Source organism: Anomaloglossus baeobatrachus, chromosome 8, assembly GCF_048569485.1.
Source record: "Anomaloglossus baeobatrachus isolate aAnoBae1 chromosome 8, aAnoBae1.hap1, whole genome shotgun sequence".
In the NCBI taxonomy this organism is placed as follows: Eukaryota; Metazoa; Chordata; class Amphibia; order Anura; family Aromobatidae; genus Anomaloglossus; species Anomaloglossus baeobatrachus.
In genome coordinates this window covers 92,866,156-92,879,636 of record NC_134360.1, presented here as the reverse complement: position 1 = coordinate 92,879,636, position 13,481 = coordinate 92,866,156, and the positions used below count along the sequence as shown (strand labels likewise).

Sequence of the window (13,481 nt, the reverse complement as noted above, 5' to 3'; positions counted from 1 at the left end):
ACAGTGGAGTTGAGTGTAGAGTCAAGTTCAGAGAGGAGTGGAGGAGTCGAGCTCAGGCAGCCAAGGCCTGAAGTTCGAGCTGACAAATGCCAGGGTTGGAGCCCTGACACTTTGGCTAGGTGGCACACAGACAGTGGTCAGTGCCAGCAGGAGATGGTGAGACGGCTGCTGGAGATCCGAGGTGGACCGGGGCAGGGTTGTAGCCCGTTGGTACCGACACTGGAGAACCGACCCGGAAAACGTGCACACAAGGGGATACTCAGACCCTGAAGCCAGGACCGGCACCGATGGCCTAGCTAATTAACCGATTGAGGGCAGGATTCCAGGTCCTGTCCCAACCTAAGTCCCCAAAATTAGACAACCACCCACTGAGAGGGATAGGGCATCCGCTAGGGTCCGGTAGATCCCACGGGTCAGCATCTGATGGGCACGGCTCCCAACCAAAGGACTGGGAGCATACTCCTGCATTACACACCGAGAAGTCTAACACAGAAAACACAAAGTGCAGAGGAAAGGAGCATTGACTATCGGCCCGGGTGTGGGACCAGATACACCCGTCTGCGGCAGCTGGCCACCATCATCTTGGTTTATCAAAGGACTTGCGTGATTTATTCAACTATGAATAACATTCCGGCCCCTGCCGTTATCATCCCCTGCACAGAGACATTGGGCCCCGGGGCATCCATCCCTACCCACAGAGGGGTTAACATCCAGCTGCCAGCCCATCGCCCCCGGGAGCCCCACAGCAGCAGCGGTGGTGCTACATCTCACCACACACCGTGGGTGGCGTCACAGACAGTTTCCCAACAACACCCGTACAAATACGTCATTCGAAGTGTCCGCGTGACCCCCGGTCCGGTAGAGTCCCTCGAGCCATACCGCAGATTCGGATCCGAGCAGCACGGCTGCTGGCATGGGGGCGGCACAGTATATGGGCTCTTTTTGGCTGCACTTGATATCTTTGTCAGTTCCAAGGACTTTAGCTTAAAGGGAATCTGTCATTTCCAAAAACGGTATTAAACTGCAGGTATCTAGTTAATATGCAGGTTAATCACATTCTAAAACCACTCAGCTGCCGCACTAAAAGCTTACCTACTGAGAGGAAACTAACTTTACTTCTCCCAGTAGTCTCAACTATTCAGTCAGAGGAGCGCGGGTGGAGCAGTTTCAGTCATCGCTTAGTATATAGTAAGCAGCGGCTGTAACCACGTGAGCGGCCGCTGTAACTACATCCTGGCAGTGACTGATAGCTGGCTTTATACGGATGCACTGCTGAGCTGGCTGTTAGTCAGTGCCACGAGGGGTTACAGGTACTGCTCACTGTATACTGAGCGGTGACTGAAGCCACACTGACCACACCTCTGTGACTGAAAGCCCAAGGGAGCCGGGAGGAATAAAGTTAATTTGCTCCCAATAGCTGGGCTTTAGTGCCGTGGCTGGGCAGTTTTGTAGTGCTATAAACCTGAAGGTTAACCCTATATCTGCAGGGCAACAGTGTTTTTTTATATAATAGATTCCATTTAAGTGACAATGGAACTTATCTTATATGTGATGAGTTGTGATCTTGGTAAAATCTCAGGAAGTATTACCACATGGGCAATAGGCCTTCATGAGGGAATGCTCCTGGAGTTATATTATAGGGCTGAATATTGTACTGTAGCTAGACCGCTCTATACAGTTCAGCATTACATTGATTTATCATGGAGCCAGTTTTCTACCCATTGCTCCAAAGCATTCCAGGAGCTTTTTTTCAGTATGACAACGCAAGACCTCATGTTGCCCGTACTACTGTGAGCAGCCTGCATGGCTTAAATGTGCTACCATGGCCTGCAGCATCTCCGGACTTGTCCCCATCAAGCACATCTGGGGCGTGATTGCTCAGCAGTTGCAAAAGGCGCTGCCAGCAGCAAATCTTGATGATTTCTATACTCAAGTACATTTAGTATGGCAGAACATTTCTCATATGACCATTAAAGAGAATCTGTCACCAGGATTTTGCCCCCTAATCTGAGAGTAATGTAATATAGAGATGGAGACCCTGCTTCCAGCAATGTTTCAATTACTGGGCTGCTTGCCATTGTTTTCTGAATCTCTTGCTGATAAAACAGTGATTTTTTTTCTAGAGGACTAGTAAACCTCCTGCTATGTAGTCATAAACTTTGTATAACTGAGCTTTCTGCCTATGCACAGTATACACAAAAAGCTGCCAATCAATGGTGTAGGTGGGATATACAGCGCTTGGGATTCAGAAATCTGCTAGATCTGCAGCAGGGAAAAAAGGAAGTTTTATCAAAACTGCAGCAAGTAGACCAGTAAGTAACACATTGCTGGAATCAGGGTCTCTGTCTCTACATCATGCTGCTCTCAGATGAGACCGATTCTCATTAATAACTTCATTGATAGGATGCCAAGGCTGTGTATGCTTCTGCTCATACCTGATACTGAATATATCGAGATTTGAACATTTTATTTCCATTTTGCCATCATTTGCATATCATTATCATGTCTATAGATCCTGTGATTTTGAAAATTCCACGACTTTTACAATTTCAATGTTGTGGGGTGTAATTTGAGAGTTTTATATTGGAAATCTTGTTGTCGTATGTGTACGTTTGATTTTATGGATTTTTGGCAATGACTGATGATTGATGCAGATGACAGCGAGCATGGGGGTCTCCGATTAACAATCTATATGTCCTTTCTTTCCCCGTTATATTTTCGCCTCATACATTCAGTCCTGTGTCATGGAAACCAGCAGAATCTTGTTTTTATTTATTTATTTCTTCTAGGCTTTTAGAATGTAAATTAAAGGCCTTAAACCCACCGTTACTTATATCGCCATAGCAACCTGCGGAGACTGCATTTAGTGGGTGGCATTTTTTTGTAGTTAATTCTGAATTCTGAACATTTTAAATGTAAAGGCCTCCAACCATTACAATTAACACCACCAGCCATTGCAGAATTTGGCTTTTATGTTTTAGTTCAAAGCTTTTATATTGTAAATTGTTAGCTTGAAACCTCCGCTGCCGTCACCATGGAAACATCAGAGCGTAGATTAAGGTTGGCCATTTTGAAAACGCGAGATATAAAGACAAAATGTAAAATATAGTTATGTATAATTAAGTTAGTCCCTGAATCGATGCTATTAAATCGGTTAGAGGAATCTAAATAGGTTTGTGCAGCTGCTTAGTAAAAAGAGGCGCAGCCAAAAAAGCGACACCCCCGGATCTCCGAGATCTTATGAAGATGTAGCGATGACAGTCACTAACCAGCAGAAGGATAGAAATCCAGATCAACAGTCCTTTTAGCACTATTTTATCACTATGGCTTTATTAAAGGGAACCGGACATGTTGAAAATGGTTGTCTGATCAGAGTCAGACAATTTTGTGGAAAAAGTTGCTTTTATTCATTGAAATCCATGATATTGGAGGGCATTTCTACTCATTGAGTCCTCCCTGTATGACGGTGCATGAACAGATAGCTGTCAGTCACTAGTAGGACTGTGTACTGGACAATCACTAGTAGGACCGGCTACTGGACAATCACTAGTAGGACCGGCTACTGGACAATCACTAGTAGGATCGCCCACTAAACAATCACAAGTAAGACCTCCCACTGGAAAATCACTAGTAAGACCGTCTACTGGAAAATCACTAGTAGGACTGCCCACTGGACTATCACTAGTAGAATCGCCCACTGGACAATCACTACTTGGACTGCCCCCTGGACAATCACTAGTAGAACTGCCCACTGGACAATCACTAGTATGACCAGCTACTGGACAATCACTAGTAGGGCCGCCCACTGGACAATCCCTAGTAGGACCAGCTACTGGACAATCACTAGTTGGACCGCCCACTGGACAATCACTAGTAGGATCGGCTACTGGACAATCACTAGTAGGATCGCCCACTAAACAATCACAAGTAAGACCTCCCACTGGATAATCACTAGTAGAACTGCCCACTGGACAATCACTAGTAGGACCCCTACTGGACAATCACTAGCAGGAACGCCCACTGGACAATCACTAGTAGGACCGTGCACGACGGCTATTCTTCTTACAATACTCACTGACAATGCACTCTCTTGCCAGTTTGTTACATTTTAACAGAGATGGTGAGTGAGTGCACTGTCCCTGTGCATATTACACGATAACAAGAACCTATGGAGCATATGTTGGAATTGACAACTGATACACGCTCAGTAGATCAATGGTCTAGCCCAGCCCTTGAAACGGGCATCACTGATGGTGCTAGGTAGTGGGGTTGGGCTGTGCCAGTGATCCCAGCTTCTGCCCCCTGTAAACGACTTTTTTTTACTATACCAGAATGCACTGGGATTTTGAAACAAAGTGTCTTTAAAGGGTAAGTACAAAAAATAATAATAAGTTAAATTGAGTAGTGAGAGAATGGTAGTAACTTTTTAATTAAGGTATATTAGAAAAAAACAATTCATGATGGCATTAAATAGATAGAAATTTAGGAGTGAAATAAATGTTAGTTTTGGACGACCTCTTTACGCAAAGCTTTGCCATAATGTGAACAGATGAAACAACTTACCTGTCCTTGTGGCTTTAGCTTAGATTTTGCTTTTGTTTCTCCGGCCTACAAATCTAAGGGTACCTTCACACTTAGCGATGCAGCAGCGATCCGACCAGCGATCTGACCTGGTCAGGATCGCTGCTGCATCGCTACATGGTCGCTGGTGAGCTGTCAAACAGGCAGATCTCACCAGCGACCAGTGAACAGCCCCCAGCCAGCAGCGACGTGCAAGCGACGCTGCGCTTGCGCGGAGCCGCCGTCTGGAAGCTGCGGAGACTGGTAACTAAGGTAAACATCGGGTATGGTTACCCGATGTTTACATTAGTTACCAGTGTGAGCAGGGAGCAGGGAGCCGCGCACACTGAGCGCTGGCTCCTTGCTCTCCTAGCTACAGTACACATCGGGTTAATTAACCCGATGTGTAATGCAGCTACATGTGCAGAGAGCAGGGAGCCGCGCACACTGCTTAGCGCTGGCTCCTTGCTCTCCTAGCTGCTGTACACATCGGGTTAATTAACCCGATGTGTACAGCAGCTACATGTGCAGAGAGCCGGAGCCGGCAGCACAGGCAGCGTGAGAGCTGCAGAGGCTGGTAACTAAGGTAAATATCGGGTAACCACCTTGGTTACCCGATGTTTATCTTGGATACAGCTTACCTCAGCTGTCAGACGCCGGCTCCTGCTCCCTTCTCGCTTCATTTGTCGCTCTCTCGCTGTCACACACAGCGATCTGTGTGTCACAGCAGGAGAGCGGCTTTGAAGAAAACGAACCAGGGCTGTGTGTAACGAGCAGCGATCTCGCAGCAGGGGCCAGATCGCTGCTCAGTGTCACACACAGCGAGATCGCTAATGAGGTCACTGCTGCGTCACAAAAAGCGTGACTCAGCAGCGATCTCGGCAGTGAGCTCGCTGTGTGTGAAGCACCCTAAATCTATCTGTCCTAAATCTATGTACAGTCTCACAGGCCGGCTATCAGACTTATCTTCGTTCTAGTCATATCTGAAAAACAACTTGACCTTCACACAGCTCCCATAGGAGTTATAGTCCAACTCAACTTTTATTGTAGTTATGCAAGAATACTGGAGACAGAATTTAACACTGAATAACCAAACACATTTTCTATTGTCATATTCTTAAAAAAACTATGGAATCTGCTAACAAACAGCTATTTTAGCTTCCATTTAGCCCCCCGACACACCAACATAGGAACAGCAGAAAGTTTTAGTTTTAGGAAGTGATTTAGGAGATCATTTGCATAAATGTAGTGATCATTATTCTAGGAATATATAAATGAAGGAACAATGAATCCAAAATGTACAGAATACTTGTAATAACAAAAAATTACCATCAACATAAATAATCTTTAGGAGAAAACAAAGTTTGATTAATAACGATTCCGCCATGTAAGTTTCTACAGCTTCTAAAGCTTTGCTCACTTAAGTGAAGAAGGAGTTAATGTCTTCAAGTCTGTCAAAAAGTTCTTAGGTCACGTGCCCACGGGAGATCATACGTTTCTGCAGGTATTTCCGCAGGTTCATGCAGCAGCTCCCCGGAATAGGCAGCTATCCATTGCTGCAGTATATCTGTGGAGTTGTTGCGGTAAACCTGCGGAAACAGTGCCGATTTCGTGCGGAATTCCCGCCCTGTATCTCGATAGTGGAGGAGCAGGAATTCCGATGATAATTCCGCATGAATAATGGACATGCAGTTACATGCGGCTGCGGGACATCCGCAGCATTTTCCACAGCCGCAAATACCGCAGCATTAATACAGCACTCCCCAAATCCCATAGAATAACATGGGGAATGTCTCTACTTGCGTAAACCCATGGCTTTATCTAGAAAATCTAGAAAATCTGCGGGTTTTCCGCGGCAAAATCCGCTGTTACTTTCTCCCATGGGCACATAGCCTAAAGGCTGCTTTACACGCTACGACATCGCTAGCAATTGCTAGCGATGTCGAGCGCGAAAGCACCCGCCTCCATCATACATGCAATATCGTGTGATCACTGCCGTAGCAAACATTATCGCTACAGCAGCATCACACGCACATACCTGCTCTGCGATGTCGCTGTGACCGGCGAACTGCCTCCTTTCTAAGGGGGCGGTTCGTTCAGCGTCACAGTGACGTCACAGCAGCGTCACCGAACCACCGCCCAATAGAAGCGGAGGGGCAGAGATGAGCGGGACGTAACATCCCGCCCACTTCCTCCCTTCCTCATTACGGCCGGCCGCAGGTAAGGTGAGGTTCCTCGTTCCTGCGGTGTCACACATAGCGATGTGCTGCCGCAGGAGCGACTAACTACTTCATACACCAAGCAGCATTAATATTCGAGAATAGGGGGGCATGTCACCGATGAGCAATTTTGACCTTTTGTGCGACGATTCAAAATCGCTCATAGGTGTCACACGCGACCGGATGTGCGTCACAAACTCCATGACCCCAACGAGATCACTTGAGCGATGTCGCAATGTGTAAAGCGGCCTTTAGGGTGTGGGATTTTAGTTTTGGAACAAAGACTTGTTCAGGGGATGTGGCGAAGCTGCGTGGATTCTGGGAAATTTCTGCATGGCACACCTCTATTTCTGAAGAGTATAAAGATCTGATTCTCATTCAAATTATTTAGAGAGCTTTGGAAATCACATGCCTGTTTATTTCTTACATTTTCACCGGGCCGTAGAATGAATCCCAGAAACTTTTCATTTGGAGTAAGAATTACTTCAACACTGACATTAATGTATCATCCTCTCTATCAATGTATGGTCTTATGTATATCAGTATTCCCACAATATTTGCCATCCAAAACCAGGTTACTGATGCAAAATATTGGACAAATCCTGATATAAGGCATAAGGATGGATTTTGGACCTTTTCCGTGACGTCTAGTAGTTTAGTACCAGAGTTTTTAGTGCCTATTAATTTAATGTAAACGCAATAGTAACAGGAGGTTTCATTCTCTGGAAATAACGGAAAGCAGAAAGGGAGCAGGGTTCAATGAAAGCGTGGATTAAAGCCCATATTATGATGGTAAAATCTGGACCCTTGTGAGTTGTAATAAAACATTTACATCATTGTGGGATTCTATTTTGATCTAAGCTTGGACCAGTAGGTTTGGTTGTTGTAAATATAATAAATATATATATATATATATATATATATATATATATATATATATATATATATATACACAGTACAGACCACCAAAAGTTTGGACACACCTTCTCATTCAAAAAGTTTTCTTTATTTTCAGGACTCTGAAAATTGTGATTCACATTGAAGGCATCAAAGCTATGAATTAAAACATGTGGAATGAAATACTTAAAAAAGTGTGAAACAACTGAAAATATGTATTATATTCTAGGTTCTTCAAAGTAGCCACCTTTTGCTTTCATTACTACTTTACACACTCTTGGCATTCTCTTGATGAGCTTCAAGAGGTAGTCACCGGAAATTGTTTTCCAACAGTCTTGAAGGAGTTCCCAGAGATGCTTAGCACTTGTTGGCCCCTTTTGCCTTCACTCTGCAGTCCAGCTCATCCCAAACCATCTCGATTGGGTTCAGGTCTGGTGACTGTGGAGGCCAGGTCATCTGGCATAGCACCTCATCACTCTCCTTCTTGGTCAAATAGCCCTTACACAGCCTGGAGGTGTGTTTGGGGTCATTGTCCTGTTGAAAAATAAATAATGGTCCAACTAAACGCAAACCGGATAGAATAGCACACCGCTGCAAGATGCTGTGGTAGGCATGCTGGTTCTGTATGCCTTAGATTTTTAATAAATCCCCAACAGTGTCACCAGCAAAGCACCCCCACACCATCACACCTCCTCCTCCATGCTTCACGGTGGGAACCAGCCATGTAGAGTCCATTCCTTCACCTTTTCTACAAAGACACAGTGGTTGGATCCAAAGATCTCAAATTTGGTCTCGTCAGACCAAAGCACAGATTTCCACTGGTCTAATGTCCATTCCTTGTGTTCTTTAGCCCAAACAAGTCTCTTCTGCTTGTTGCCTGTCCTTCGTGGTTTCCTAGCAGCTATTTTACCTTTACCATGAAGGCCTGCTGCACAAAGTCTTCTCTTAACAGTTGTTCTAGAGATGGGAAGGTGTGTCCAAACATTTGGTCTGTACTTTTTATATAAATATATATATATATATATATATATATATATATACTAAATTGGGGAATTGTGGTGAGGCATAGACTTTATATAATCATATTTGTTTTCTGCTGAATTACAGTAACTGTGAAGCACACAGAATAGGTCATACATGAACAGATGTCAGTTTGGAGTCTGTGCTTGATAATCAGGGTGCAACGTTAGTATTCCCCATTCTGTAAGTGTGATTCTTATCTATACAGTATAGACGATGCATACGATCCTTCCACGGTTCTTTGAATATCAGACGGTTTGGAGGCCAATACCTGGCACCTCCAGTGATCAGCTGCTTACAGCAGAACACGGCAGCTCTGTCACACTGCCTAGTGGACTCTCTGGGGTACTGCAGATCAGTTCATGCTCAAATGATAATAGGTCCAATGGAATGCTGGGTGTAGAACCCTCACCAATCTGATATTGAGGACCTATCCTAAGGTGTAGTCATCAATATCTTACAAGTAGAAAAAGAAAAACCAATTAAAATTGTGGTATTCTCCATTTTTCACTCTGGCAACTGGGCCATATAATAGACTAACACCTTTAGGCTGGGGTCACACAAATGTATGAAAACTTGGCCCAATTTTTATGCAGAAAAGTAGGACAATTTTCCCTCACTTGTCTTCGTGTGCTGTCCGTATGCAATAGATTATTTTTAGTGTCCTATGCTACAGAATGGTAATATTTTCGTAAAAAATGGCTGCCAAAAGGCTGGTCTGTATGTTGAATAACATGGGTCCAAGTGCAATCCCTTTGTTTATCGAATTGCACTTTGCACTTATCTGATTTATTTGCTTGTGTGAACGTAGCCTTGTGCTATTACCATTAGATGATCCAGACAACGCAGCTCTTCCTCCTCCATAAACAATGATCTACGTCTTAGAAAATTCCATAGACCTCAATGAACATCTGCAGACTGTTGTGGCCTATGGTCCATCTTCCTGCTGTGAACCATATCTCTGAGTGCTATTTACAGCAGATCAGACAAAAATTTACAGAAAAAAACATCTACAATCAGAAAATCTAAATAGATTAGAAAAACAGAAAATTATTCATTATCTTGTTCTAATTAGTTTTACTTGTATTTATTTGTATTTCCCTAAAGCAAATCCAGAACAAAGAAAATTCAGATCATTATGTAAAAGAGGAGCACATTGATTTAACATGTTGATTTAATTAAAGAGGAATTTTCAAGATTGAAAGTTATCCCCTTTCCTCTGGATAGAGGATAACTTCCTGATCCAACCGGTGGGACCCCCTCCATTCATTAGAACTGTGGTTCTTGAATGAAGCAGAGGTCTATCATATAACTGTTGATAGATTTATTCTTATGCGAAAGCTGAAGACCAGCTATAGGTGCAACATTCGGTTATCTTTGGCAGTTCCATTTGTAATTAGTGAAACAGCAGTGCGTATGATCAAGCACCTCTCCATTCACACACTAGAGCCACGGTTCTCATGATTAGTGGGGATCCGAGCAGTGAGAGACCTAGAGATCAGGGAGTTATCCCCTAATTAACGGATAGGGGAACTGCAGTCTAGATTTTCATGTCTCTGTGTCAGCAGCGGGGTCCTCCTGGGTCTCCTGCAATAGGGTTTAATTTCATTCAAATGTCGACGGATGCTGACACTGATGCACCCTGGGCCTACAGGACAGCTTGAATTTCTTTGGAACTTGATTGGGGCTGCTTATCCACCATCTGGACTATCCTATTTTACAACCTGTCAGTCAATTTTTGTCTGCCATCCACGTCCAGGGAGATTAGCTACAGTGCCATGAATAATTGTAAACTTCTTGATAATGTTGTGTAACATGGGCAAAGGAACATCAAGATCTCTGGAAATGGACTTGTAACTTTGAGATTGTTTATATTTTTCAAAAATTTTGGTTCTGCAGTCTCATGATAGTCCTCATCTCCTCTTTCTGCTCTCCATGCTTAGTGTGGCACACACAGACACAGCGCAAAGATTGAGTCAACTTCTCCCCTTTTATTTAGTTTTGGGTGTGAATTTCATATTGCCCACACCTATTACTTGGTACAGGTGAGTTTAAGCAAGTATACATGCTTGAAACAAAGGCTTACCGACAAATTTGTCTGACCCATTTTGCGTTTTTTTGTGAAATTATGTCCAGTTTGCCTTTTTTATCTGTTGGGGTTTTTTGTGTGTGTGTTGTTCCAATACACACAGGGCCGTATTTACCATTAGGCACCCGTGGTCCCGTGCCTGGGGCGGCAGGATGCGGGGGGCGGCACCTTCTAGCAGTAAAAAAAAAAATTATTTTTTTTTACACATCCATTAAATCCGCTGTATTTTCGGAGGAGGGAGGGGGGGGAGAGGCGCACCTCCATTTATTTGTATCCGCGTCAATTAAGACGCGAATGCAGACAAACTGTGGCGGCAGGGCACAGAGAGCTGATTGACCTCGGAACTGCCGGCGCCTGCACTTCCGGGGTCACAGGCGCTCCAATCAGCTGCTTCCTCTGTGCTGCGTCCAATGCTGTGTGGACGTCACATGCAGAGCTCACAGCAGGACACCGTAGAGGACGCCGCGATGGAAGCCGGTGTCAGAAGAGGATACTCACATGAGCCAGGAAGATGCCGGCGGGCCCTGGAGCAGGTAAGTGCTCGCAGAGCTGAAGATTCATAAGGAGCGTGGGGGTGTCTCTAATGCAGACCGGAGATCTGCGCATGTGGTGGGGGGAGAGAGGCTGATACTGGGGGAGACTTGGGGGAAGAGAAGCTGATACTGGGGGAGGCTGGGAGGAGAGAATATGATGCTGGGGGAGGCTGGGAGGGAGGAGACTGATGCTGGGGGAGGCTGATGCTGGGGGAGGCTGGGAGGGGGAAGGCTGATGCTGGGGGAGGCTAGGAGGGGGGGAGGCTGATGCTGGGGGAGGCTAGGAGAGGGGAGGCTGATGCTGGGGGAGGCTGGGAGGGGGGAGGCTGACGCTGGGGGAGGCTGGGAGGGGGGAGGCTGACGCTGGGGGAGGCTGACGCTGGGGGAGGCTGAGAGGAGGGAGGCTGATGCTGAGGGAGGCTGATGCTGGGGGAGGCTGATGCTGGGGGAGGCTGGGAGGAGGGAGGCTGATGCTGGGGGAGGCTGGGAGGGGGGAGGCTGATGCTGAGGGAGGCTGATGCTGGGGGAGGCTGATGCTGGGGGAGGCTGGTAGGAGGGAGGCTGATGCTGGGGGAGGCTGGGAGGAGGGAGGCTGATGCTGGGGGAGGCTGATGCTGGGGTGAGGCTGGGAGGGGGGAGGCTGATGCTTGGGGAGGCTAGGAGGGGGGGAGGCTGATGCTGGGGGAGGCTGACACTGGGGGAGGCTGGGAGGAGGGAGGCTGATGCTGAGGGAGGCTGATGCTGGGGGAGGCTGGGAGGAGGGAGGCTGATGCTGGGGGAGGCTGGGAGGGGGGAGGATGATGCTGAGGGAGGCTGATGCTGGGGGAGGCTGATGCTGGGGGAGGCTGGGAGGAGGGAGGCTGATGCTGGGGGAGGCTGGGAGGAGGGAGGCTGATGCTGGGGGAGGCTGATGCTGGGGGGAGGCTGGGAGGGGGGAGGCTGATGCTTGGGGAGGCTAGGAGGGGGGGGAGGCTGATGCTGGGGGAGGCTGACACTGGGGGAGGCTGGGAGGAGGGAGGCTGATGCTGAGGGAGGCTGATGCTGGGGGAGGCTGGGAGGAGGGAGGCTGATGCTGGGAGAGGCTGGGAGGAGGGAGGCTGATGCTGGGGGAGGCTGGGTGGAGGGAGGCTGATGCTGAGGGAGGCTGATGCTGGGGGAGGCTGGGAGGAGAGAGGCTGATGCTGGGGGAGGCTGGGAGGAGGGAGGCTGATGCTGAGGGAGGCTGATGCTGGGGGAGACTGGGAGGAGGGAGACTGATGCTGGCGGAGGCTGATGCTGGGGGAGGCTGGGAGGAGAGAGGCTGAATCTGGGGGAGGCTGATGCTGGGAGAGGCTGGGAGGGGGAAGGCTGATGCTGGGGGAGGCTGATTCTGGGGGAGGCTGGGAGAAGAGAGGCTGATGCTGGGGGCAGAGAGGCTGATGCTTGGTTCAGAGAGGCTGATGCTGGGGGAAGCTGGGGGAGAGAGGCTGATGCTGGGGGAAGCTGGGGGAGAGAGGCTGATGCTGGGAGAAGCTGGGGAAGAGAGGTTGATGCTGGGGGAAGCTGGGGGAGAGAGGCTGAAGCTGGGGGAGGCTGGTGGGAGAGAGGCTGATGCTGGGGGACGTTGGGGGAGAGAGGTTGATGCTGGGGGAGAGGCTGCTGCTGGAGACGGGGGAGAGAGGCTGCTGCTGGGGGAATGGGAGAGAGGGGGTCAATGCTAGTGACAAAGGACAAGGGTTGAGGAATAGTGCAATGACAAAATCGATGCGGGGGCAGTGTAAGGACTCAGAATGAAAGGGGGGCAGCATTGGGAGCTCATCATGGAGAAGGGGCAGCATGTGTGGGCTCAGTATGGAGTGGAGCAATGTAGGGGAGTCAATATCAAGAGTGGGGTAGTGTGTGTGTGTGGGGGGGTGTCTCAGCATAAGCGTTGGTGTGGTGGTCTTAGTATGATGAATTGGGCAGCATGGAGGTGTCATTATTGAAAAGAGGAAGGCAGCATTAGGAGCTCATGGAGAGGGGCAGCATGCATGGGACACCGTGAGGAGGGGGCAGCATGCATGGGACATTGTGAGGAGGGAGCAGCATGCATGGGACATTGTGAGGAGGGGGCAGCATGCATGGGACATTGTGAGGAGGGGGCAGCATGCGTGGGACATTGTGAGAAGGGGGCAGCATGCATGG

The 13,481-nt window shown here is 47.6% G+C and overlaps 1 protein-coding gene across 1 annotated transcript in view; it reads left to right on the top strand.

Moving 5' to 3' along the window:
• The window catches only part of GRIN2B (glutamate ionotropic receptor NMDA type subunit 2B), a 935,536-nt gene that overhangs the window by 64,238 nt on the left and 857,817 nt on the right, over positions 1 to 13,481 (top strand). The gene's annotated exons all lie outside the window — the stretch shown is intronic.